Source organism: Anser brachyrhynchus (assembly GCF_964034855.1).
Source record: "Anser brachyrhynchus genome assembly, chromosome: 4".
In the NCBI taxonomy this organism is placed as follows: Eukaryota; Metazoa; Chordata; class Aves; order Anseriformes; family Anatidae; genus Anser; species Anser brachyrhynchus.
In genome coordinates this window covers 17642181-17667477 of record NC_137698.1, presented here as the reverse complement: position 1 = coordinate 17667477, position 25297 = coordinate 17642181, and the positions used below count along the sequence as shown (strand labels likewise).

General features: G+C 34.4%; 1 protein-coding gene across 1 annotated transcript in view; it reads left to right on the top strand.

The window, feature by feature from the left end:
* Window positions 1-25297, top strand: part of SGCZ (sarcoglycan zeta) — a 481028-nt gene that overhangs the window by 185853 nt on the left and 269878 nt on the right. The window contains exons 9-10 of the transcript XR_013950529.1: window positions 8351-8437; window positions 11656-23512. The gene's annotated coding sequence lies outside the window, so the exon portion shown is untranslated. Of the gene's footprint in view, window positions 1-8350; window positions 8438-11655 lie in introns of the transcript that reaches the window.

Sequence of the window (25297 nt, the reverse complement as noted above, 5' to 3'; positions counted from 1 at the left end):
ATATGGAGTTCATCATTTTACTTTCTTCAGATTCATACAGATGCACTCTTGTAAATGATGGAAATATAACAAAATTAATGCTCCACTGAAGTTGCTTCCCACTTACACTGTTTTTGTGTACTTATAGATTGAATAGAAGATATTTACTTATTTTTTGTACTATTTATGAACTATTTGGATTAAAAGGACAATTTAGTGCATATTAGAGTGGTTGAGACCCATAGAATTTCTTGCGAATGTATCGATATAAATAAATCACTTTTAAGGAAAATTTATGGAAGTTAATGACAGCTGAACTGTCCTACCTTAAGGAACATTATCTGCCCTGAAAGTCTGTGTGCCTGCCCTGCCCTGCAGCAGGATTACATGTATGGAAAATGGAGGGAAATACCACAAAAGTATAGTCCATTATTTAACAGAATCCTGTACTGGTTTTGAATGTATATAAATGTATATATATGTATCTGCACAAACATGCATAGGTGCAAAAATGTATACACATGCACACAAATATATATATATGTGCATATATATATTTGCAAAGATTTCTTCAATTTTAACATGGCATTTCCTGCTACTTTGATGTCATTCACAGGTCCCAGTTTCAAGTTAATGCATTTTAGAAATGTTGGAGGTTATTTTATTTAATAAAACATAATGCTGAACCTGAAGGAGAACCCCTTTGGTCTTGGATAACGCTTCGTAAATAGCAAGTAGGCAGGTCTAGCTTAAGTGTCTTGGGAGGCAGAGCATTCTATCTGGTATGGTAACTAAGTGTTTTGTCTAAGAACTGATAGAGTTTTATCCAGTGTTTTAAAGCATAGCTTTTCCTTCAAATTAGTGTCCTAATAAACGCATTTGCAAATCAACTTGGAAATAAAATATTAATTACACGAGCCATATACTAGCTTTATTGTTTAAAAACAGTTTGTTCCTAGTGATTATTTTTCCAATTCATTGCTTTTAGAAGCATTTAACCATTTATTTCCTAGCACAGTATTTTTGTACTATTTTAGATGGATTAGGCTTTAGTTTGGGAAGCACGGAACCTTTGAAAATGCAGCAGAAGCGAGATGTAAAGCCGCATTTTTCAACACCATTATCCAAAGTGCTGTTGTGCAAGAGTTTTCTACTGATTTTTGTGGGTGTACTATATAGATAAACTATTGTTTAATCTGTTGATGACTGGGGGAAGTAAAAGAATTGTTTCAGTCTATTGTATCCATTCCTGAAGGTTGACCATGTAAATTGACTTCAGTCAGTATAATTCAGGCAAAGACGTGATCATCACAATTGTCATGTAGACAATAATGATGATTTAGGCAATATTTCTTTTACTGGTTTATTTGGTCTATTATAATATGAGAAGATTTGGTGTCTTTCTTGCTGCTCTTTTGCTGGGCAGTGATGCATTTTGTTGGGTACTGATCATGCCCAGGCACTGTTTCCTTTTAAATTGTGTGTTGCATTGTTAGATTTTGAGTTTTTCATTTTAGTTACTTGGGACATTTTAAAGTGTGTGGGATTGTTACTAGTAATGTAACTTACTAATAGTTAAGAATCCTTGATTATCCCTGTATTACAGAGGCCGTGTCTTTATGTTTCCATGTTGGTGTTCTGAAAATGGATAAGATACTGTGATTCAGATCTGAGGGCCAGAAAACAAGGTAGTCTTCCTGCTGTTCAGTTAGACTGTTTTGTTGGCTGGAACATAAACCACAGCTCTATAGCAAGACCATCTTTATGAATTTCCAGTAATATTCAGAGAATAGGTTGTTGGAACTTTTTTAATTTATTGTAGTTGAAACTCAATGCCCAACTTTTGGTAGCAGGGGGCTGCAGGGGTGGCCTCTGTGAGCAGGGCTCAGCAGCTGCCCCAAGTTACATCAGAGCGAACTCCAGCCAACTCTGCAGCCCCCATTCCATGTTCCCCTGTGCTACTTGGGGGAAGGATGTAGAAGAGGATGGATGGGGGGAAAGGTGTTTTTAGTTTGTTTTGAGTTTCTCACTGTTCTAGGCTGTTAGCAGTAAACAAAAAATTACATTAATCTCCCTATGCTGAGTCTATTTTGCCTGTGACAGTAATTGGTGAGTGATCTCCCTGTCCTTATCACAACCCTTGATCACTTTCTCATCGTACTTATATTTTTCCCCTTCTTCCTTTGAGGAAGGGGAGTGAGAGAGCGGTTGTGGTGGAGTTTAGCTGCCCATCAGGGTAAACCAACCACACTTCACCTTTATTTTGTTGACTTGCTCTTTTGTCCTTTTAATGATTTGAATTTGTCTAAAATACTAGTCATCTTCCAATTTTTGCTTAACCCAAAGCTTTATATGTTTCCACATTTATTGTATATAAGTTCTGATCTCCTTCGAAGTGTTACAAAAATAACTATTGACTGTTTTCCAGTCTCTATAAGAACCCAAAGTAATATTTTCTTAAATCTATTTTCATTTTTCTCCGATAATTAATATCACAATACATTTTGTCTCATTAATTTGTACTTTCTTTTGATTTTCTTGTTGTTCTAAGACTATATGAGAACAATGAAAGGTGAGAGAAAAAAACTGAAGTTTTAGATGTTGATTCTAATTGGAGTGCTTGTGTATGAAGAATTACTTGAGTATATTCTGATACTGTAGTAAATACGAGTCACAGGCAATAGAGTAATTTCTGCAGTTGAACCCGGTGCTAGTGCTCTTAGAGATTTCATTAGTTCTAATTATAGCTAATTTATTTAAATTCCCATGAAAATAACTTAATAGTCTGGGAACCATTATATTGTATTTAGTTAATTACTTTTTAGTAAAAATGAGCAACCAGAACACAGAAGAATAGCAAACGAATACATCAGTCACTGAGACTTTTGAAAATCATTAGTGAAATCTTGGCTTGACTTGTCCACTTATGAATTAGTTCTTATAGCATATTTTGGAGCCATGTCTATGAAAGTGAGTTTGTACAGCAATCAAGGTTATCTGGGTTTAGTAAAGCCATACTGATGGTGTGACCTGGGGAGATGTGGGATTAGAATCTGCAGAGTTTTATTAATCCTTATTTTAGCAACGGTATCCTTACAATGCTATCTGTCACAACAACCGTGCTGACAGATATGCCTTTTCTGGAAAATTAATTTCTTTTTTTTCAGCAGCAGTGTTGTTCTAGAGGAAGGTTAATAGCCTCATCAGTGTAACAATTCCTTGATTAGTAGGGAGGAGTCATTTCATTTTTGTTTAAAGAAGGAAACAACAAAAAAAAAAGCCGAAAGGAATTGTAGTGACTTTTTAATACTGTGAAAGATACCTTTCTGGACAGTTTTGAATGTATTATTGAAAAGACCTTTCAACCTTTTTACAGAATCTAAAGAATAGTTAGCTACTTTTATGTTTTTTGTCAGTTTTAAATCTAATGTTCTTCAACATAGTTAACTTCTGTTTGTTCCAGTTTTTTGGATGAAATAGCTAGAATGAATTGTTCTCACCGATTCTGTGTACTTGTCACATAAATGAATCTTGAACATAAGACTGAGAAAAGGTTATTTGTAAGATGATAGGCAGACTTTGTCAGGAAAACATAAATAAAATCTACAGAAATGACTGTAGACCTCTGCACATTTTCTCCTGTAAATCTGTTTTCAGAACAAAACTCGAAAACAGGTAGGTGCAAAACTGTTCAGATTTTTTTCAGCTGCATTTAGTCAAAAGCAGAGGTTTCAATCTAAAAAGTATTAGCTTTGTAAAGACCGTCTTGGTGTGCACTTTTTCCTTTTATTGAGGTGACCCATGACTCTTAATGACAGCAGGATTTTTTTCTTAGAGCCCCTGCACAGTATTCCAAAGAACATGACTCTGATTCTGTTTTCTTTATGTAGAGATGGGGAGAAAATACTTGAAAAGATGACCAAGAAACATGCAAATATAATCAATGTTTTTAAGAACCAGAAAAGAAAGAAAAAAGACCGAAGTTCCTTAGAAAAAAAATAATTTACGGGGCATACTTCATGTCTTTAGGGTACAGAAATTTGACACAGAATGCGTGGACTACTTTCTAATTGAGAGAATGAAATTATGTGAAGACAAACTGGGAAATCCTGAGTTAAACTACCAGATAATGTAGCTAAAATTACAATAAAATTTCTTCTGAGCAAAGAGACTGAATAGATGGTGAGAACTAGGACTCTAATTTATGCTCTGCATTTCAAATGCAAGACCTATTTTATTAAGTACAGTACAGTTGTGCAGATGAGAAAAGGAAGGTAGGAATTGCATCTAAATTACTACAGTCAGGTTCTATTGAATTCTGCCTGTCCGTGAATAGGTAATCATATTTTTCAGCTTGTGAAATAAGAAACTATGTTAGTTAAGTTAGTTCACATTACAATCCTTAAGAAGAAATACGGGAATTGTCCTACATTGGGACAGCAGTTGAACACCATGTCTTTTTTTTACGTCAAATGCTGTATCAGGGACCAAATACTTTGACAATGGCTGCAATATCCAGCAGTAAACTGCTCAGACAGACATTTCTTTTTATCACTGTTGCTTCATAATATTCAAAAGTTGGAAAATTAACAGTGAGTTATCTAGTTTTGTACTCTTTCATTGCAGAACAATGGAAGGTTGTTTTTTGGCATGTGTGAAAGTAGTGTGTCCTGAAATAATTTAGTAGAAAGTTAGAATTGTACGCTTAAGTCTTGTTTTTTTCTTTCCTCTTATTTTTTTCCCCATCACTGACCTGCTGTGTTAAAATGGAGGATTCTTTGATAAATGCTGAGTGATTACTTTTTAAAATCTTTTCATTTTCTTCAACATCATGCACTAGTATTCATTCATTTACATAAATTAGTGAGAGGTTTTTAATTAGCTGTTAGAGATGAATGGTCACAAGGCCAAGCAATGTCATCTTTACAAATATGAGTTAAGCTTTTTGGTGAAAAAAGAGTATTTTTCACTCTTATTTCGAAGATTACATTTCATAGATTAAAGGAAAAGTAGATAGAGTGCTTTAAGGACTTAGACAATTCCCTTTCTCCACTTCGTTCTGCTAGTAGAGGTGGATGTGCTTGCTGTCTCTGATTTTTGTGTGTGTGTGTATGTATGATTTTTTTAGTTTCCTGAAGAGAGGTTAAGAATGACTGTTTTCTAAGTAATTTGTAGTCTGAGTTCAGGGCTATTTTTCTAAAGTTTGGATCCTGTTTTAGTGTGGGCGGGAATCACTCATCTCTTTTGAGCAAAAGCTTTAACCACAGTTCTCCTAAAACAAAGGACTTGACCCTTGCTTTGATTTTTACATCACAGGATAATGTTCCTAGTTCTTGAAAAGAGTTTTAAAAAGTGGCTCCAGGATAGAGCAAGGACTCTTCCACCAGCCTAGCTGAAGACAGTTTAAGCAAAGCAGTGAGAGGTGAGGAACCACTTCAGTGTTTTCCTATCAGTTACTGAGATATATTTTTTTAACAGGAACAAAACAGCCTTTTTATTTTCAATAAATAAATAAAAGCATTTCAGTGTTGAGTATATGCCCATTATACATGTTTTTGGAGAACCAACAGCAAGGGACATCCATTCCATGTGCTTTTTAACTAGTGCTGTTATTTAATAGTCTTTTGTGTCCATAACAATGTGCTCTCATGCATATTGCAAGTATGGTAGGAAAGACTTGCAGCGACATATGATACTTTGAATGTGCCTTGTAGTAGCATATTTGCCCAGCAACATATTCCATAGTGATATCTGTATATAGGACAATTGTTGAAATTTATTGACCAGCTATGGCTGTGTTGTAGGACTACAGCAGGCACCAGTTACGCTAAAAAAGTATCGGATGTTGTTTTTGCAAGGGTTCTGGGGAGAAAAGAGAGGCAAGTAAAATAGTGACTACTATGTTAGATGTAATAAATGGCCTATGTGAATCCAAGTCCTAACTAAAGGACTAAGGGTGGCTGCTCTTTGAGTGGTTTTAGCTAATTTTTATTTTTAATTTTTTTCAGATGTTAGCCATTCCAATAATCAATAGTTCAGATGTCATATCTTACTGCTTACAATGCTGTTCCATCTGCCGTCTCCTTTTGCTGATTTGATATGTAAAGATAAAAGTACTGACTGTTAACTTGCTTTTCTTACTGCTAAGATTTGTGTATCGTAGGCTGTTAGCAGGTGTTCTTCTGGGGTGACAAATGTAGTCTCTTCATGCTTCCTACTTGTGCCATCATTCCTTTGTGTTGTTTTCAATTGCAGAGAGGCGGAACATCTTTTTCATGAGCTTAGGCACTTCTCCAGGTCCCAGATTGATTTCATCTTGCCTGTCTTGTCATGTTTCTGAAAGTCCCCAGTGTTGTTGTTGTCAGTTTTTAACATTGCAAGCTTTTTTTTTTTCTTTTCAGTTTTATTTTGACAAAAATGTCAGTAGGTTAAAACCAGGTACTTCACTGATGCTCTTCTGTAATGTCAACCACTAAATACAATTCAGTCTTACTCTGCCATCTCCTTTCAAGAGACATTTATTATTTGGCACAATTCTGTAATATGTTTTAGACAGTAGCTGAATGATCGGTTGTACAAACCTGTACTGTAGATATGAATGTCTATATGTTATAATATCTGGTCTTAACTAATTAAGCTAATTAAGACTTCTTAGAGGTACATATGCTTACTGTGGAGCAGCTGACCCCTGAAGGACCTCCTTTCCCAGGTGGTCAGCATTTTTACTGGATTTATGAAATCTTCACAGTTTCATCCCTTATGGAAAATGTCTTGATCCTAGCGTGCAGCTGGTCTGCCACACAAATATTTGTAGAAGATTGAGTTAAGCATCGCTCTGTTTTAGACGAAATGAAACAGACCTGATGACAGAGAGCACTTCTTAAAAGGAGTTACTTCTGTACATGAAACAAGTTGCAGAGACCAGTAAAATTGCTTGCAGCATCTAATCCCATGCCCTAACTATATTCTAGTCATTCTCAGCATTCTACTTTTATTTTCTTTTTTCTCAAAACAATAATGTTTCATCCATAGGGCACTGATGGGCTCAATGAAGGCTGAACATGAGGACTCACAATGATAAAAGTATAAATCTTTTTGATGTTTTCAGTTAGTTTGCATCTCCAGAATCCGTAGGATTTGGGGTCTGCTAGTCATAACACAAGGAAAAGGTGATTTTAGGTTCCAGTCATCTCAGGATTGCTTATGTTATTTAATTTAAGAGTTTTCAGATAAATAATCAGTGCTCTTTGCCAGGTGATGATTTCATTACCTATGCCTTTTTTTCTCTTGTAGATTTTAAGCTGGGGTTTAGAGAAATAAAAGTTACCTATGATAGTGGGTTTTTTGAATATGAGCAGTTATCAGAGATCCAATAATCTTTAACAAATATGTGGCCATCCTAGCTTCTTTAGTGTTTTAATCAGTTGATTAAACCTCTAGTCTTTCAAATGATAGATCACTTTGGAATATTACTGTGTTCTCTGGGGGAATAAAGACCTCAATCCCTGATAAAAGAGTTCAGAATACAAGTAAAGAATAAGTTGTTTTAACTGCATTTCAAAGAGCGGTGACTTAGGTATGGAATTAATTCTTCAAAGGCTGTTTACGGCCAATTGTAACATTTGTTTCCTGATGGTTAATATCAAATATTCTTCTGTTAGAGATTTTTGCTTAAATAAATTGGTAGAATTTTGACATAATCTGAGAGTGTCTGAGGTTGCTGATTAGTCTGTGCAGTACTCAAAAGTACTCACTTCCTTTCAAAAACAGACCAGAGTTCCCTTCAGCTTTTGTACTCAAAAAGTACTCAAAGTCATCCACCACTGTGCTACATAGCCTTTTTTAGTTTTAGTTTTAACCTTTGCTTTCTTGTTTTGTTCATAAAAAGGCTTTAAAGAGTCTTATGATCTTAGTGGAGTCAGAGTAAGAGCTCCCACACCACCCAATCACAGTACTGGCAGTACTGATGGGAGGGCAGTGGCTTGTTTAATCCATCGTCCTATCCTGAAAAGCAAACTCTGGAAGCAGGACACATGTGTTGTGTAAGTATTGGGGAGGCAGAAAAGGTAATGATAATGCTTATTTCATATAGAGGGGAGTATATAACTAAAAGTAACCTGTTTGTCACAAAATGAAGGGGTTGTTTTGCTTCCTTGATCTTTGCAAAATGTTGGTCTTTCTGCAAGATGAAACTGGGGCTTGTAGTACCAACTGCTCATATGTAAAAGTTCATAACTTTTATCAGACATTTCATAGTGGTTATAAGAGACATTGGAAGACTTTGTTTTTTTGTTTTTTCTGGACTTTGGTTGTTGTTTTTTGTTTGTTTTTGTTTTGTTTGTTTATGCTTAGGAGAGTCTGTTTTTTACAGTCATAAAGTGGATTTCCTGTGCCTGGAAAAAGAAAGCAGAATATGCTAAGAAAGCTGTCAACATTTCTGTCTTCATTGGATTCCATGGTAAATTGTAATTTTTTTTTTTTAGTATCTATAATGAAAATATGGATTGTTAATGTGAACCTTGAAGGCCAAATTTCATTCTCTATTCTGATGAGTTACAAGTGCAATGGAGGTGCTGGAGTGTTGCCTGCTTACATTAGAGCTGAAATTTGGCCCAGAATATGATGGAAGATAATTTTGAATATCATTTACCCAACAGCTGGTACTTAGCCTTCTCTGATTAAAATACAAACAGCAAGATTTGGTCTTCACCAAAGTCAACTGCAGTATATCTTACTCTAGTATGATTCAGAGTGGAAAGTGGTAATGCCAAATGAAAATATCCACAAAATATCTGCTGAGAAGAGTGACTAATGAAGAACACAAAATCTGCTTTTTCTCCAGAATGGTGAACACTTATTAAGTATGGATATGATATTTAAATCAAAGCATATAAATGCTTGTTTAGGAGCTTGTTTCCACAAGGTTGTGTCTTAAGTCCTTTTCATGATATACATTTGTGCAGAGACACTGTAAGCCCTGAAAATTTCACATTCATAATATGAATTTATTTCTTTAAATACTTGGATTATAAAAGTCTGTATGTATCTGGTTCATCCTCTTCCTTCTGCAGTCAGCCCTTGTACTCTGACTAAGATTTAGGTGCTGTGACAAAGACTTGGTAACAATGGTCAGTTAATACTTGGAATTCTTAAAAGAAATTTAAATTGTTCAAAACCAAAGGTGTACCTAAATATTTTATATAAACCACCTATTTTTCCTAAAGCTAAGTTGAAAAGCAAAGAAACAGCAGATAAAACCTAAACTGAGTAAGGATCCATTGAGAAAGGCAAAGAACATTCAGTCCCAGCCGTATGCAGTTCTACATACGTGGATGAGATTAAGTTGCTCCATAAACCTCACTTTATAGATGTTCATTTTCATATGAAAATAAACCTGAATTGTTCATTTTCACTGACAGGTCTGGCTTGTTTGAGAAGCTTGTTTCCAGTGCTCAGCATATGAGCACTAAATTTATGAGTAATTGGGGCTACAGAGAGAGAAATTACTGTCTTTATTTAAAAGCAAAAATGAGAAAACATCTTATTGGGAGTAAACCAAATGAAAGCAGTAATGAAACAACCAATCATACTTCTAAAGAGGCATACTGGGTGCTGTCACATGCAGTACATTGCAAACTGGAAATGCAAAGCAGGCTTTTATATGTATCCTCATTATTTAAGGTGTGAATCATGTACATTGCCACTTCTCAGACTGAGGGTTTGAAAGTAGTAATGTGTAGTTTGTTATCAGGTAGTATTCGTTTTGCCATAACTGGGTGGTATTTCCAGTCTGAGAATCTTTTTATTAATACCGTGATCTTTTTCTGTATGTTTGAAGTTCCCATCTTTGCTATTTAATTACCTTCTAATTAAAATACCCATTTGAAAAGTTTATTAGGTTAAGCAGAGACAGTTAGTGAAAGGTGTATATTGTAGATTAAAACAGTGAGTCAGATGTGATGTAGAATTTAACCTGATCTATTTTGGAAGTCACTAATCAAAAGGCAGGAGTGTGAAGTGTGTTATAACCTCAATAATGACAGCCTGAATATGTATCAAACTTACAATGCAATCAGTATTCTTCAGGCTTTCCTCTGAGATTGCTTTAGGAGTGGGAAGACCTAATTAGAAGGCTGCTATAGTCCTACAAAATTCCACTGATGGACTGTCAATAGGGAATACAGGGTTATCTTTTCATCAGAACGTATAAACACATTTTCAGGTTTTTTCTTTTCCCCCTGCTGCAACTGAACTTCCACCAGGACCTGGGATACCAGAAGGAATTTCTCTGTAATTTTCTTCTGTGTTGCACTCTTCTTGATATACAAATCAGTGAAAAGATACCTCAAAATATATCATTTAGCATAGAGAATGCTGCAACCACATTATTAGTGACATTAATCTTTTCTGTTAATTAAAGATTGGTAGTTCTGTGTACGTGTGACATAGAAAATCAATAAAATGCATTATTGCTTTTTTTCCTTTTTTTGTGGAGCCATTTTTCCTTACTTGCCACCTGTCTCTATGCTGAGAAGCTGATCTGTGTCTGTATGCTTACCAGGGAGCATTCATTATTTGCGAACATAATGGAGTTGAGTATTCCGGGTGTTACCACATACTGTTATAATCTTTCACATCCTGCTGAACCCAAAAGTCTAATGAATTAGGCAGGAAAGAAGCCAAAATCTAATTCAAATTTTAATGTAGTTAGTGTTGTTAAGTTATGCAAAATGGTTTTTGTTCAGTAATGAGGAATAAATAAATGGGTACCTGTGTCCTGGTCACGTATCTTCAGTAATCTAAGAACAGTTATCGAAAACTCTTGAAATTTAAAAGTCTTGACCATGGCATAATATCAAGTGACAATTAGTTCCGCCTTCACTTGTGGATGGAATTGTCAATGTGGTTAGCTCTCTTTACCAGCACTAACAAGAACAAAGGGAATCTACATGTGTCATTTCAGTGATATCTCAAAGAAGGCTGATCTCTGAAAAGACATCATATAAAACTCCGTAGATCTGGTATTTTATGAAGACATCTTTTTGCCAACTGATAATCTAGCAGATGGCATGCAGACTACTTTATCTAAATGCATCATTTTTATTTGGCGTGAATATCAATGTAATAATACTTTCTATTGAGTAAAAGGCACATTTCATTTAGATGGAATGTAAATCGGACATCTTTTTTTCTATATAACAGTGATACAACACAAAAATAATGTACCATTTTCTCTACAGAATAACGCATTGATGAAAAGTAGCCCATCTCTGGGTGGAAAGGAGATGGAACTGAAAACAAAGATCAATGAAATTAATTTGCTTTAAAGTGTATATTTAAAGATAAACTAAGGAAGAAGGCTGGTTATATTACAGCACATTGCTACAATGTGTGCAGAATTGTCCTTTTTTTCAAGTCATTTAATTCATAAAGAGAAGCCTAGTTATGCTAGCACTAAATACAAGCTTACTGAAGGGCAAAACAGTTATGCAGTTTATGTTCTGAGCTATTTGGTGCCACAGTGAGAATGCTAGCAACTGTTTTAGATTTATCTGTAGTCTAGTACAGTCACGTTGTGATGACGTCGTCAACATATGCCATCTGAGACTATTGGCTAATAAAAGGGTACACTTGAAGAAATGGATATCCATAACATTTTCTTCATTTTTTTCACAGGACAAAATCTCCTCTGCTAGGATTTGAATTCTCTATACTGAGGTTAGATCGAAGACAAAGGAAACCACTAAAATGGAAGTCTTTTACATGCTTTTTTTTCCCCCCTAATTTTTCCTTACTGTTTCTTTCAAAAGTGTGTCTCAATGATTTGTTGACCTGTGTTTGCTTGCATTCTAGTGAAAATTTTTGTGCTGACTTGTTTGTTATATTTTCTTAGAACCCATATGTGGTGTCACCTTCTGTTATATTGTTTCTGTAATCATGTAGGGCAAAATACCTTTAAGATTCCTGCTGCCAGGATAAAGTAGATCTTTTCTGAGCTAAAATCTATGCTACTGACAGGTACTTTTAAGCAACATTACTATGGTTCAAGGCTCTCCATGTTAACGTTGACTCTGCAGTTAGAGAATTCATTAGATATGCTTTATGAAATGGCATGGACTGCTTTTGTGATTCCATGCTCAGCTCTAGAGCAGAGAACAAAGTAATGTTAGCAACAAGTTTAAACAAAGTCTCATGGAGTAGATTCAAATTGAAAAGACCCTTTCAAAACAGATAGTGCATTAGGGAAGGGCTAGGTTATATCTGGAGTTTGGGTCTAAACCTGTGGTCCAGTTCAAACTTCCAGTCTTCTGCCCAAACATCTGGACATGAGTTGATGTTTGCCTCTTTGGCAAGATGTTCATTTATGATCCTGACTTTTTTTTAAAAAAGGACTAGGCAGTGATTTTTAATGGATTGCTTAAAGTAAAATAAGGGATTTTGTTTTCCAAATTACTGAGTCAGAGCTTTCAAAAATATTAATCCAGCAAAGTGATGCATGGACATAATTTCAAGGACATCATTGAAATGTGGTGTAGGTGAAATAGTCTTGGTGTGAACATTCATCTGTAGGAAGTGTATTTAACAACTGCTAATGCTTATGTTTTCTGATAATCTCATGGCCACAACTGTGCTTGCTATTTGTGGATAAATCTTTTGGGTAACAAACCAGACTGTTTTTATCAGTGGTGGTTTAAGTGTAATGAAGAAGACTTCTGCAAAGTATCTGTATTATATACATACATGCATGTATCCATCCATATTATAGACATGTTTCTTACCTGTATGAACCATACATATAAATATATGCAAACTACATAAAACAAATACCTCTGTATTTTTTTTCTGTACAACTTCAAGCTTCTTACTGAGAAGTTTCATCAGTATTTCTCAGGGTACATAAAACATTCTGTGGAATTAAAATTCTGAGACTAATAAATGGAAATATACATGTTAAACAGTGACAGTTTGGATAATGATGCTTTCTGGTCTTTAAAGTACATTTTAGTTCTGCAGCTGTCCCTCATTTCAGAACAAAACACCAAGTATCTTTACCTTTATTTTTTTTCTATATAGGTTAATCATCAAGTTCAAAACCGGTGAAGTTTAAAGCTTCTAAAAATGTTGAGCATAAGTGTTGGTCAAACACTGTTCAGATTCATTTAAACATTGGTCTATGTTACTTGATCTTGTCTTTAGGATTATTGTCTTCCACCTTCATGTTCCGGTAATACCAGTGGGATGCCTCAAATTCAGTTAGTTTTTATTTAATTATTTTTTGTCTTGCATACAAAATGATCTTATGATTCATACCAGTCTTAGTATTATATCTAAACCACTTCAAAGAGTTCATTTATTTTATGATTCTCAGATATGTGAAATAATAAGTAATTGTGTCATTGTGTCCCAGTACATTGTGTCTTTCTTATTGTTGTCAGTTTGCAAGGTCTTCAGAATATGATTTTGTCTTCAGAGTTTGTGTTACTCTGCTTTAAGTGTACTTGCAGTCAGTTGTAGTCAAGAGAATAACAGACATCAATTTTCTGCCACTAAGTTTAGACTAGTAATAGTTTGGCCTTTTAAAGAGCACAGAGAAGCAATAGATGGTTGGGAACACATGTAAGTCAGAGAGGTTTGTGGAAGTGAAAGCTGTTTCCTGCTTTGAAAATCTAGTAATTGCCTTAATGGCTAGATGGAAAATTAGGGATGACTCAATGGAGAAGAAAAGGTGCTAAAGTGGGTAAGAAGACAGTAATAACGAAGTACAACAGGTATGGAATTGGGGATAGGCGAAGAAATTCTGTGGGAATGTGTCTGTAGTTTGTTTGTTCTTTTTTTTTTTTCCCCTCCTCTACTCCAAGATAGAACCCTTTCGCATATAACACTAGTTTTCACAATGCTGAAATGGTTGCATTCAGCCATCCAGCACAATTGCTGTGTCAGTGCTAGTCACAAGTTTGTGGGAAGTAAAATATAGCACCTCTTCATCCTACTTCCATCCCTATTGGCTTGGCAGAACAACGAGCTAAACTCTTGTTCCACTATGAGTGCCCTTCAGGTGGCTACAAAATGCTGAGTTTGATAAATGTATTTCTGCTTAAAGAGAAAAATTATAGAATAGAAATTGAGGAAGGGAAGAAGAGGATAGATGTAGAAGATAGGAATTAAAATATACTTTTTGGAACTGCATGTATTTTGGAATATCAAAGGTGGAAACTGAAACTAGATTCATAAAGATTTTAAGTCTTCACTTACAAGCAACATATATCACTTCATAAAAGTGATGGGAGCGTGGCAGGGAGATGTGCCTTGAGCATCATTCAGTGTAATACTCTGGATCTGTACTAAGTGCGTTTAATATGTACGTTAAGGTTTTATGTATTCATATTTTTTTTTGTATTCATATTTTTTTAATATGTACATTAAGGTTTTAGCCATTCACTGTGAGAATGAAATAAACTGTAAGTTTTATAGTTATGACCAACATCGTTCACACAGATGACAAATACCAAACAGACAATGAGAGGTCATGATAATCTTGGGGTGGGGGAAGGTTCTCCCTTGCCACCTACTACTGCTTTGACGTAATAGTAATATGATGACATAAAAGCATTTTTTTCGCTAAACTTCATAAAATGAAAATTTATAAGCAAATATGAATTCAGCTTTTCATGTAATTGATTTCATAGCCATATTTCTTTCACCCCTCTCCAAATTGTTTCACTCAACACGGTGTGTTTTCCTGACTAAATTTTGAAGGTATATTGCAAGTCAGTTTTTGAAAGTAAATGCTCTAAATTTTCTCCCTATTATTTAAGTTACATGAAATACCAGATTGCTTACGGAAACCTTGTATGAAATCAAAAACTGAAATAATTTTTAATTCCTTGGTAAAGGTCAGATTGGCAGGCCACTATATACATGATTTCCTCTATATTTAGATGCCATTCATGGAAAGACAGCATAAAAAAATATATGGTTTGTATTGCTTTATGTTGTCATATATTTACCTAATTTTGCTGTTTCATTTTCTAATGCAAACAGGTACAGGGTTACTATAAAATGGTATCTTTCATCTGGATGAAAGCTTGTTTCATTCTTTGAATAACGCTTAGATCTTAACTAACATTTTGAGGAGGTTTTTTGGTATTTTGTTAAGGTGGTAAATATTTTCTTGGTGGAAAAACTGAAAAATTTTAGAGCCCCCTTTTCTAAGTCCAATTAACTGCAAATATATCTGGAAAAAGTGTTCACAAGTAGTTTTATTTATTTGCATACATTTTAATGCATAGATACACACCAGACATTTAAAAATACCTTGCATTTAGATGTCTATAATTACAGTCTATTTGCTGGAAGACATCTTAATATGAATAAAAGTAATAGCTTCAGTGCTTCAATCTAAAGTTTCTAAAGAGTATTTAAGCAGTTAACTTACGTTAATACTCAACTCAGTAAAAGAAAAGGTGAGGTTTTCAAATGACAGGTATATTTGAAGAAAGCCACTGTTTTTTTGCATGCGTTGAGTGCTGTTTTATTGAAATAGTTTAGTGGTCTAATGCAACACACATACAAAAAAAAAGTTTTCTCCACTGCTAAAGGCCTGTCAGAATAAGGACCCGGCTCTCCGACTGTGCAAGTCTTTGCATGAGTGGTGCTGAAGCTATTAATAGCAACTGAATGATTGCATAAAAGCACTTTCTAAAAGAAAAGAGTGGAAAAATGTTTTGTCCTCAAACCTGTTAATATAACTGTACCTTATTACCTTCTTGCTCATTAGTTCTGATATGGCACCTTCTGATAGGCTCTCCATTCCAAAAAAACAATAGATTTTATAGCTTAAATGAAGCCAGCAGGAGTTGATGATACCTAGCTGTTACTGTTGCTAAATGTAAAACATTAACTACACTGCCAATGATTCTTTTCTTTTTTTAAAAAAATTTGATATCTCTGAAATATACGTTCTTTTTATTTTTTCTCGATGTAGATTTTTTTCTTCATAAGTGGAATTTATAGATTTTCTTACACAAAGGATGTGTTTTATTTAGCCATCACTTTTTAATTAGATTGTTGCAAAAAGTTTCTTAAAAACTGAGAGCAAAAATTCACAACCAAACCTTTTGGTAACTGCCACCAAAATGAGCCTGTTCTAACCATATAGCTTATCTTTAAAAAATCTGGAATAGATTTTTCTTTAAAGAAAATATATTTCTACAAATGAAATGGTAATGATAATAGAAACATTAAAAAATATACTGAACAGTTAAATGCAAGAGCAAAATACTATAAAGAATAAGATATCCAACACCATGCTTTTGCTTTTTCTATTTTATTTTTTATTTTATAGCAAATAAAGATTCTTATATATTTGCAGAGTTAGAAATAAATTTCAGAATTTTGAATGAACAATATTATCCACTTCATTTGAACACGGTGTCCGGGCTTTTTAAAGAAGTATTACTGTTCTCAAATTGGAGGTGAAGAGAAGGAAAAGTACAAACTCAAAGTCTGGAAAAGATGTTGAAGAAAAAATGGACTCATTATATCAATCTTGTACTGTATCTGTCTGAAGGACCCATCTAAAAAATCAGCAAGGAAGCAGAAAAAGCTTTATGCATAAGATTAAAGATTTTCTTTTTATTTATCTGTTCATTTTTATGTGAACTTTTGGAGCAAAATTGTAGCTGAGTGTATGGAGAATATTTCCGTTATGATAGAAATGGATTTCCTTGTGAAAATCCAAAAATGGATTTTTACCATTTTATTTTATAAGAGGACATGGGAAGGCAAATCCTAGCTTTTGCAAGGACATAAGGCTGCAGATCTCTGGCTGGCTTCGCACAGAATCCATAGGTTGCTGGATACAGATTTTGCAGAAGTAACATTTTGGTACAGAGAGTTGTCTGTGATTTGTTTAATGTTACAGGGCAATTTAGGGCGGTCCCAGTATGTTGAAGTGTTTATAACAATGTATACAACTGGAATTTTAATAAGAAAATTTACTTTAAATTGTAGGTCTGTTCTTGCATGTAATTAACACAGTACTCAAACTGTAATCCTCATTTGTCATACAGTGTTGTAGAATTAGTAAGTAGGTAAATGGTGAAATAAAAAATACGGTAAACAGCTAAGAAAACAACTATAGTGGAAATGTTGAATTTCCTTTTTGTCTTACAACTTGTCAGTCCTTAAGATATTGTTTTGTTTTCTTTTATAACACTGTTGCAGAAAATATCAATTTCATCTTCAACCAACCAACCAACCTTTGAATTGTATAGCTGTAGAAATCTTTAACACCTGAAAAACATAAAACACATTGTCTAGGTTAGGCTTATAGAACAACATTTATTTTTAAGACAAGTCTCATTTTTGTGATTTTGTTAGCTATTTTTTGAAATTTGAGACTGGACATATCATCAATGTTTTGAAATGGTTAGGATCCAATAATCATTTTCCACATCTAGGTCATCCACAAAAGAAAATGAATCTAATGTTTGTGATAGCTGTGATGTGAATCACAGTTTTCTGACATAAGTGGTACTTTCAGATAGTTGAAAATAGTATTTTCAGTAAGTTTGTCTCAGAACTCATCTCTTTTTATGTTAATGCGTTTTAAATGAGAAACATTTATAAAACTTCAGTCTCAAAATATTAATGCTTCTGAAGGCCCAGGTATCATTATCACTAGCTTGTATTAAAATATCTAACTTACAGGAATAGTAAGGTGTTTACACTTACAAATACTTTCTCTTTGCAACTTATAGCACATATGCACAAGAGTAGGAAAAAAATTAATTGTGCTTTCTTAGAGTTCTGTAAACATTTTATTTACTGAGTCCAAAAAGCGGAAGTACTTTCTCATCTCTGCTGAATTAAAGAAAAGATTGGCTTTCATTTAGTCCCTGTCTCTAATTCTAGACAAAATGGAATCTACAATAATATTTGTTATTTTCACATACTGTCTTTTCTAAACAGATAATGCACCTATTTTTAACTGATTATTTCTTAAAAATATAAATTAAAGTAGAACTGATTTTGTGGTTTTGGATGGCGCCATCCCTAACTGTCATTGCTTTTTATTAACTTGTTATGGTACAGTTTGACGGGTTTTTTTTGTTGCTTTTTTAGCATAGGGCTTTTGGAAAAAGTATGAGTCACATTTGATTAAAAAGGACTTTTAAAACTATTCAGGAAAGATAATAGGTTTTAACTTTTACAAATTATTTAAATGATAGATTGGGTACATGCCTCTGAGTAATTCATAAATGAAATATTTCTGTGCTCATAGCAAACTTTATAAAGTTAATCTTTTTAAAAAATTATTCTTATTTTCATATATTGGTTTTGGGTTGGAAACTACTTCAGTTTCAAAAGTAGGAGAGCATTTAATTTTTACATTAGAACTAACTTTAAAAAGTAAGACCTTGCACATGAGATTTCTTACTAAGAATTTTTGAAGTGTACTTAATAAAAGATGCAAAGCTTATGCTACCTGAATAAAATAGAGAATTAATGTCACCGGAAACCTTGTAGTATTAATGAGATGGTGCTTGATTTGGGTCAAATTGCGTATAATGAAAAATTAAATATTGTCCTTTTTTGTCTTTAAATTAAAAGTTGATACCATTCACATCTGTCTGCAGCTTTGAAAGTACCAATTAAAACCCTTACACATGAATTATGATTTTGTTTGTTTTTCTGTTTCTCTTGAAATCATAATGTCCAGTGTCTTGATACACATAAACTAAAACTCAACAAGCAAACGGGATAGTTGTGTTTTGTTGGTTATGATGATAAAAAGCATTTGAGGGAATGTAATTTGTTCATCTACAGATACAGATCTGTAGCTCTGCTTCTGCAAGTGAGAATGTGTATGGAAATGGTTGATGGTTGTTCCACTGAACATCTGAACCCTTGCATAAACAGTCCCAAGTAATTCTTGTCATAGTACTTGCTGTAAAATATATATATAAATATATATATATTTCCTGCAGAAATGTCATCTTTAGCTACTCAGACTCAGTTTAGGATTTGCATTTATTATGTATTATGTTTTAAATTGATCAAAGCATTTTGGCTTCTGTGTAAATTATGAATAAAGGTTAGAAGCTGCAGATTGTGATCATACAAAAACAGCTGGAAAGACTAGCACAGAGAAAGTCTCCTGCATATGCTGTCAGCATGGGGACCTCTACCAGCATGCTTAGGGCCATGGAAAGAGTCGTAGGAAAGTTGCTGTTTATGCAACTCAGGCTTGTTTTTTGCTATATATAGGTTTTTCATTTTGTAACAGTTTGGGTCTGTGTTTTTGATGTGGTGTCCCTGGTAACCTGAGAATTATCCCACAGTGTGGCGATGTTGTGTGTCAAAATGGTGTTTCTGCCTTTGGTTTAAATTTTTCAGTGTAGTTTACTTCTCTGGATTGAGTGATGCCAAGAGAAGTCGAGCTATGTTTAGTTTAAAAGCCATTTCCTGGTTTAAGTTAGACCCATCCTGACCTACTATATCAAGATGAGATCTCTGTAAACCAGGTAAATGCGTAGATGTAGTCTTAGGCGATATAAACTCAATTTACTTCTCTAGTTCAGGCATGTGGGCTTACTATTAAACAAGTGTTTTATATTTTCCTTGCATGTATTCATTGCATTGCTGAAGTTCAAGCAGATAACTGTGAAGGGTGGGAGGTAGGTGGCAGCTGAAAACTGGCAACGGCGTGGTTCCCATATGAAGCGTGATGCTGGTGGTGGAGGAAGGAGCAGAGCTGTGGGTAAACCGAGATCTCACCTCAGATCCACGTAATCTGTCCAGACAACTTCAGTGAAGCTGCTGGCTCTTTCAGATGTATTGGTGATTGTTTCTGTGATTTTCTTGTTCTGATGAAAAAATGGGCTGGCTTTTTCAAGGGAAATGTAGAGTTTACATCTGCTCTGTCCTGTGACTTACAGTTCCTTTTTGTGTGGTGTTAGCATGAATTAGAAAACATACTGTCTGATCTACACATTCAGGAAGAAAACCACAGAAAAACTATGAGAAATGTTAGTGGGTTTTGTGCAGCTGGTTCATTTTGACTCTGTAATGCAAATCAGAACCAAGTAGCAGGCTTAAAAAATGTGTTGCTTGAGAAATGTGTTCTGGAAGACTATATGCTATGCACTGTTATAGACAACAGCTCAGCTTAATAAAATATTTGATTCATTATTGATAGAGCAAATGGCATCTATTTCAGTTTCAAGCCAGTGGAAGAAATTTATCTTTCAGTAGCATCTGCATGAGTCATATGCAGATATCACAGGGTGGCTTGCATACACGGTCTGTTTCCTTAGAAGGTGCTAGCAACACTAAGCAATGTATAAAAGGCCATGATCAAAGACATGGATGGTAAATCCTTAAATGAGGAATATTTTCATATGTTAAGCAATAATCCTCTACCAAGTTATGGAGAGTTGTTGGACTTGTTTTCTTCAAAATTTTCAGCTGTTGCATTGATGTCTTAAATGGAATTTATTGCAGACTCAGAAGCAAAGCAAATTTGATTTCTGCTTGAATGCTTTTGAAAATATTATGGGAAGTTTAACATATAATACTCCCATGCACACAGAATTTTACACTTTAATTTATAAATATATATATATATTATATATATTACTGTAAATGCTGTTATGGTCTATCTGAAGCTCTTTGCTGTACTGAAGCCTGCATAAGAAGGCTAGTCTTCTGGGAAAGCTCTTCTGTGCTCAAGACTAGTGCTATTAATTGTGAGGTTTATGCCAGTGTAGAATGAAATCTGGAATTGAGTCTTTTTTAAATCTTTATGCTCTATATTAGGGGTATTTGTAGAACTCTGGGAGAAACTGTAACAGTGAGCAGTTCCTTGAACATAATAGCTTCATGTCTTGCTACAGAAACAGACGTGTAATACTATGAAGGTCCCAAAGTATTGAAGCTAAAGTTAATGGTATTTAAGTTCAAGTTACTGAGTTCAATTTAAATGTTGGAGATAGAATTTAACTATGATATGGGAAATTAGTCAGAGTAGGAGTTAGATGGAATTGCTCGGATGAGCTCTAGTGAGGAAATTAATGATCAGAGAAAAAATGGACTTTCCTGAGAATAAAATTGGTGGTGTACAGATGTGCAAAAAAAAAAAAAAAAGAAAAAAAAAAAGATGACCTTAACACTAAGTTAGTAGGCTTTCAGTAGATGAACAGGCATGATTCTCCCTTTTTCTGCTAAAATAAGGACCATATTGTTATATAGTTGAGTGAAGACCAGGAATTATACACTGGTTATTAATATGTATCTGAACTGATTCTTATAATTCTGATTTACCTGGTGAATGTGTTCCATCAGACTTTCCTGTTGAAATATCAGCTGTACTCTGAATGTCATATTATTCTTATACAAAACACAAGATTTAACAGCAAGCAATTTTGCACCCAATCACAATCATATGATCAGCTTTAAATAGTGGCAACATGTATGCTCAAGTTTGAAGAACATTCCTAGTTTATATCCTGTTTATCAGTTTTAAAATTACTTAGGCAGCTGAAAGTTGCTACTTATTACTTCAGCATTTCTCATCATCTCAGTTGTGAAAATTTAAAAACCTCTAGTAACGTGATTTACTCTTTGCTTCTACTTGTGAACTTGGCCACTGACGTAAGTCATTTGAGTGAAGAAAAAATTACTCCAAGATTGTTAGACAGGCTAAGAATTGGGGTGCAAAAGGAATAAGAAAAATAGGGGCCTTTATGGTCAAAAAAGAGCAAAGTTTTCTGCTTTAATTAGGTTCTTATAGCTTTGCATTTCTGTGACTAAGTTTCATAGGGAGCCTGTGTTGTTATTTAAGTTTAAAAATGTTTTTATTATGCAAACACTCTCATTCATGGGTGTGATTAATACAAGTTGTATAATTTGCATGGAAGTAAATTTCTAGTAATCGTATTCTTAATTATACTTTACTCTTGCCTCAGTAACTAATGATTTAATGTCCTATTGTAATATAATTAGGTGAATTTTAAGCTTTCCTTTTATTTTCATCAGCTGTGATATGTATTAGTCTCCTTGTATTCATACATAGGTTTTCTTCAAAGTTTTCCTCTTAAAGGAGGCTTCTGAGCGAATAGTTTTGTATATTTCAATGTTTGGTTAGTCTAGTCCAAAAGTGTCTGCCTCTTTTATTTCCTAACATCCAATAGAGTTTATAACATATGGTTTTGCTATGTCACCTATTTGTATTCTAAGAGAATTTCAGTTTAATAAGGGAGCGCAGCCTGATCATGGGCAGAATAAAAACAGATAAAATTACGCTGCTGAGTGCCACTTCAGTAGTTCAGCGTTTTTGATGAAATGCTATATATAGTAAACAGAAAAAGCAAGTCAATGTGAGTGCTAATGCATGCACTCTTACAGTAGTTTAGATAGAGAATTTTATCATCAAAACATTGGAAATAAAGGGGATAATTCTTGTACAGAAATACAATAATTCATGTCCTTGCTGCATTACTCATAGAAATTCTTTACTGTTAAGTCTGATAATATACACAGTTAAATTACAATACCTGCTTTTTTTTTTTAAATTATTATTATTATTTCTGATGTTGCTGGAATAGCCCATCTGTAAATGTAGCTGAAAGAAGTTTTGCTCATCACAGAATAAATTCAGGCTACTGTTTGCTCATTCTTTAGCAGATGAACATGAAAACCAGAAGGGAAACTTGTGCTAGCCTGTACGTTCTGTTAGTTTTAGTCTGATAGTTAGTTTTGAAATAGTGGATCAGCTACGATGGGATATACTGGTTTTGTATGGTTATTTTTAGTGTCGTGTGTGACCAAGAGCTAGTTCTACCCAACTGCCCTGCAGCAAGGTGTAATGCTAACAGTTTTGCCACTGACATTGGAAATCAAAGCCCAAATTTATCTGCTATGCCCTCTGTAGTGAGAAGGTGAGGAAAGAAGCTCAGACGAGAGCCCCAGTGTATGCACTGCTGGGCCCTGAACACGGAGTGGGAGGGTTGCCCTACCTAAATATCTATGTTTTTGTGGGAGGGTAGGGTTTCCTTTGGACCTGCTGCTTAATATGTGGCTGTAAGAGAGCCTAAATATATTTCATATTGATTCAATTTATATAGGATAAATTCATCAGAATGAAATATCAGCTCTTTGTTGTAACAAATTATGTAGTTATGTTATATTACACTTCAATGATTTCTTGATTACTCTGCTAGCTGCTTTTCCATATATTTGTCTCATTGATGTCAGTCTTACCTCATTTACCCCACCATTTTCATAGAGTTTGGGCTTCTTTCCCCCTTTTGTTTTGGAATTCCCAAACCTTTCACAACTGCATCATATTACCTCTGTGTTACACCTTCACAATCTGTATTAATGTTTTATTGTTAGTGTTTGGTACCCAGCAGCATTAATAGTATCAGTGCACATGATATTTTTAAAATTTTGTTCAATAGTGAAATGTTAAACACTTTTGCATTAACTCCTGATGTTCATATTTTCATCCTATTACCATTTTAACAGAGGTATGTCATGCTACTATTTTTTAAGTACTTTATTATCTATATCATAGTTAACATTCTTATGCTTTCAGTCTAGTTTCAGACAAGACAGTTATGTTTTTTTTACAATTTTTCTCATAAAGATATTTAACTTATATTACTAGTTTTTTGTTCGTTTGTTTGTTTTCCAAAATGGACTGTGAGTAGTTTTATCTGTATTTATAAACGTTAATAAATATTTGAATTTTCTGGACTACAACAACTTTCTGTTCATATGTGCTTAAGTAAGCGAGATAGAACATGATTGCTTGCAACTAGAAAGCAGGTAGCAGATTATATTTCCTTGATCAGTTCACCTTTGAAATAAATTATAAAATAATTTAAAAGTTTGTAAAACATGTAATATTCCAAATTCAGTTCTGGATGATGAAGTCACATACCTGAGGACAGAATCATGAAATGCCTATACGAAAGGTTTTGAAAGGTAGTAGAACAACATTGTCTGATTCCTATGACTCATTCTTTTATTTGATGTTATAGTATGTAGCTTACAATGAAGGGTATATGGTTTTGATTCAGTTTTCTATTTAGCTTTCTTATGTTCAGATATGATTCTTCAGTTCTGCTTATATGAGACAGGGAGACTCCGTAACAGCAGAATAACAAATTACAGCTCATACCCGCTTTCTTCAATTGCAGTAATATAATTCTGTTCTCACTGCTTGAAGTCTAGGAGCAAAGTATATATCATCGTATCAGGAAAACCTCAGAGAGTTTTAACTTGTACTCAAATGTGTAATGAAAATCTTCCAGAAGTCAACAGAAAGTCTTTTGGATAAGCCTCTGTTTTAATACCTTCATCTGCTCATGCACTTCAGGGTGCTTTTCTAGTAGGAAGCTACATCTCAGATTGACTTTTTTTTCCCCTCTTTTCTTTAAACTGCAACAGTTGACACACTTTTGTTGGTGGATTGCACTGCTGAGTTTCTGTGGGCTTTCATCTGGTTTTGGAAAGTAAATACTTAAGGACAGTCAATTCCCACCAAATACCTATTTGCTAGAAGAACTTGGCAAGACTTACTGGTTGTCATCGTGCTGTAGTTGTTATGGGCCAAAGTAATGTTATGGCACTGGAATTAGTAAAACTGGTTGCATAATCTGGATGTCAGTAATGTTCTTAGCCAAGCTTGCTTTGGTTTGCTTTCCTTTGGCATTCATGTTTGTCAGTGTAGTACCGGTCAGTAGTACCTTTTATGCAGGTATGCAACTGCTCTACCAGCATGTAAATAGCCATAGCTGTTTACATGCTCTTACCGTACCTATAAACCAGCAATGGAGATGTTCTCTGAAGAAGCATAAATTTAAACACAAGCTCCATCGTAGGCAATGAAAAACTTTAAAGGTTTCCTGCATTCCTAATGTCTGGGTTACTGAGTGAGAGCTGATGAAAACCAGGATGTATCGTGATTGCTACGAAGAGTAAGCCATGTAGTCCATGGGTCCTGCTACAGTCTTTTATAGCATCTTCGATCCTAGCTGCATCGTTCCTCACTTCTGTTTCTCAGTTCAGCAAAGCAGCATTTAGCTGGTAAAATCAGCCTTGGGCCCTTTCTGCTCCAAAACAGAGCCTGGGGGGGAAGGTGAGAGGGAAGTACTTCTCAGTAAATATCTGAAATTGCATTCATCTAAGCTAAGCAGATTCATGGAAAAATTTGTATGTGAAGACCTGGATAGAATTTGCATTGTAATGCATCAGGTAATAAAAATAGGTATTTCTACATTGCAAGATGCAATGCAGTTTCATGTTG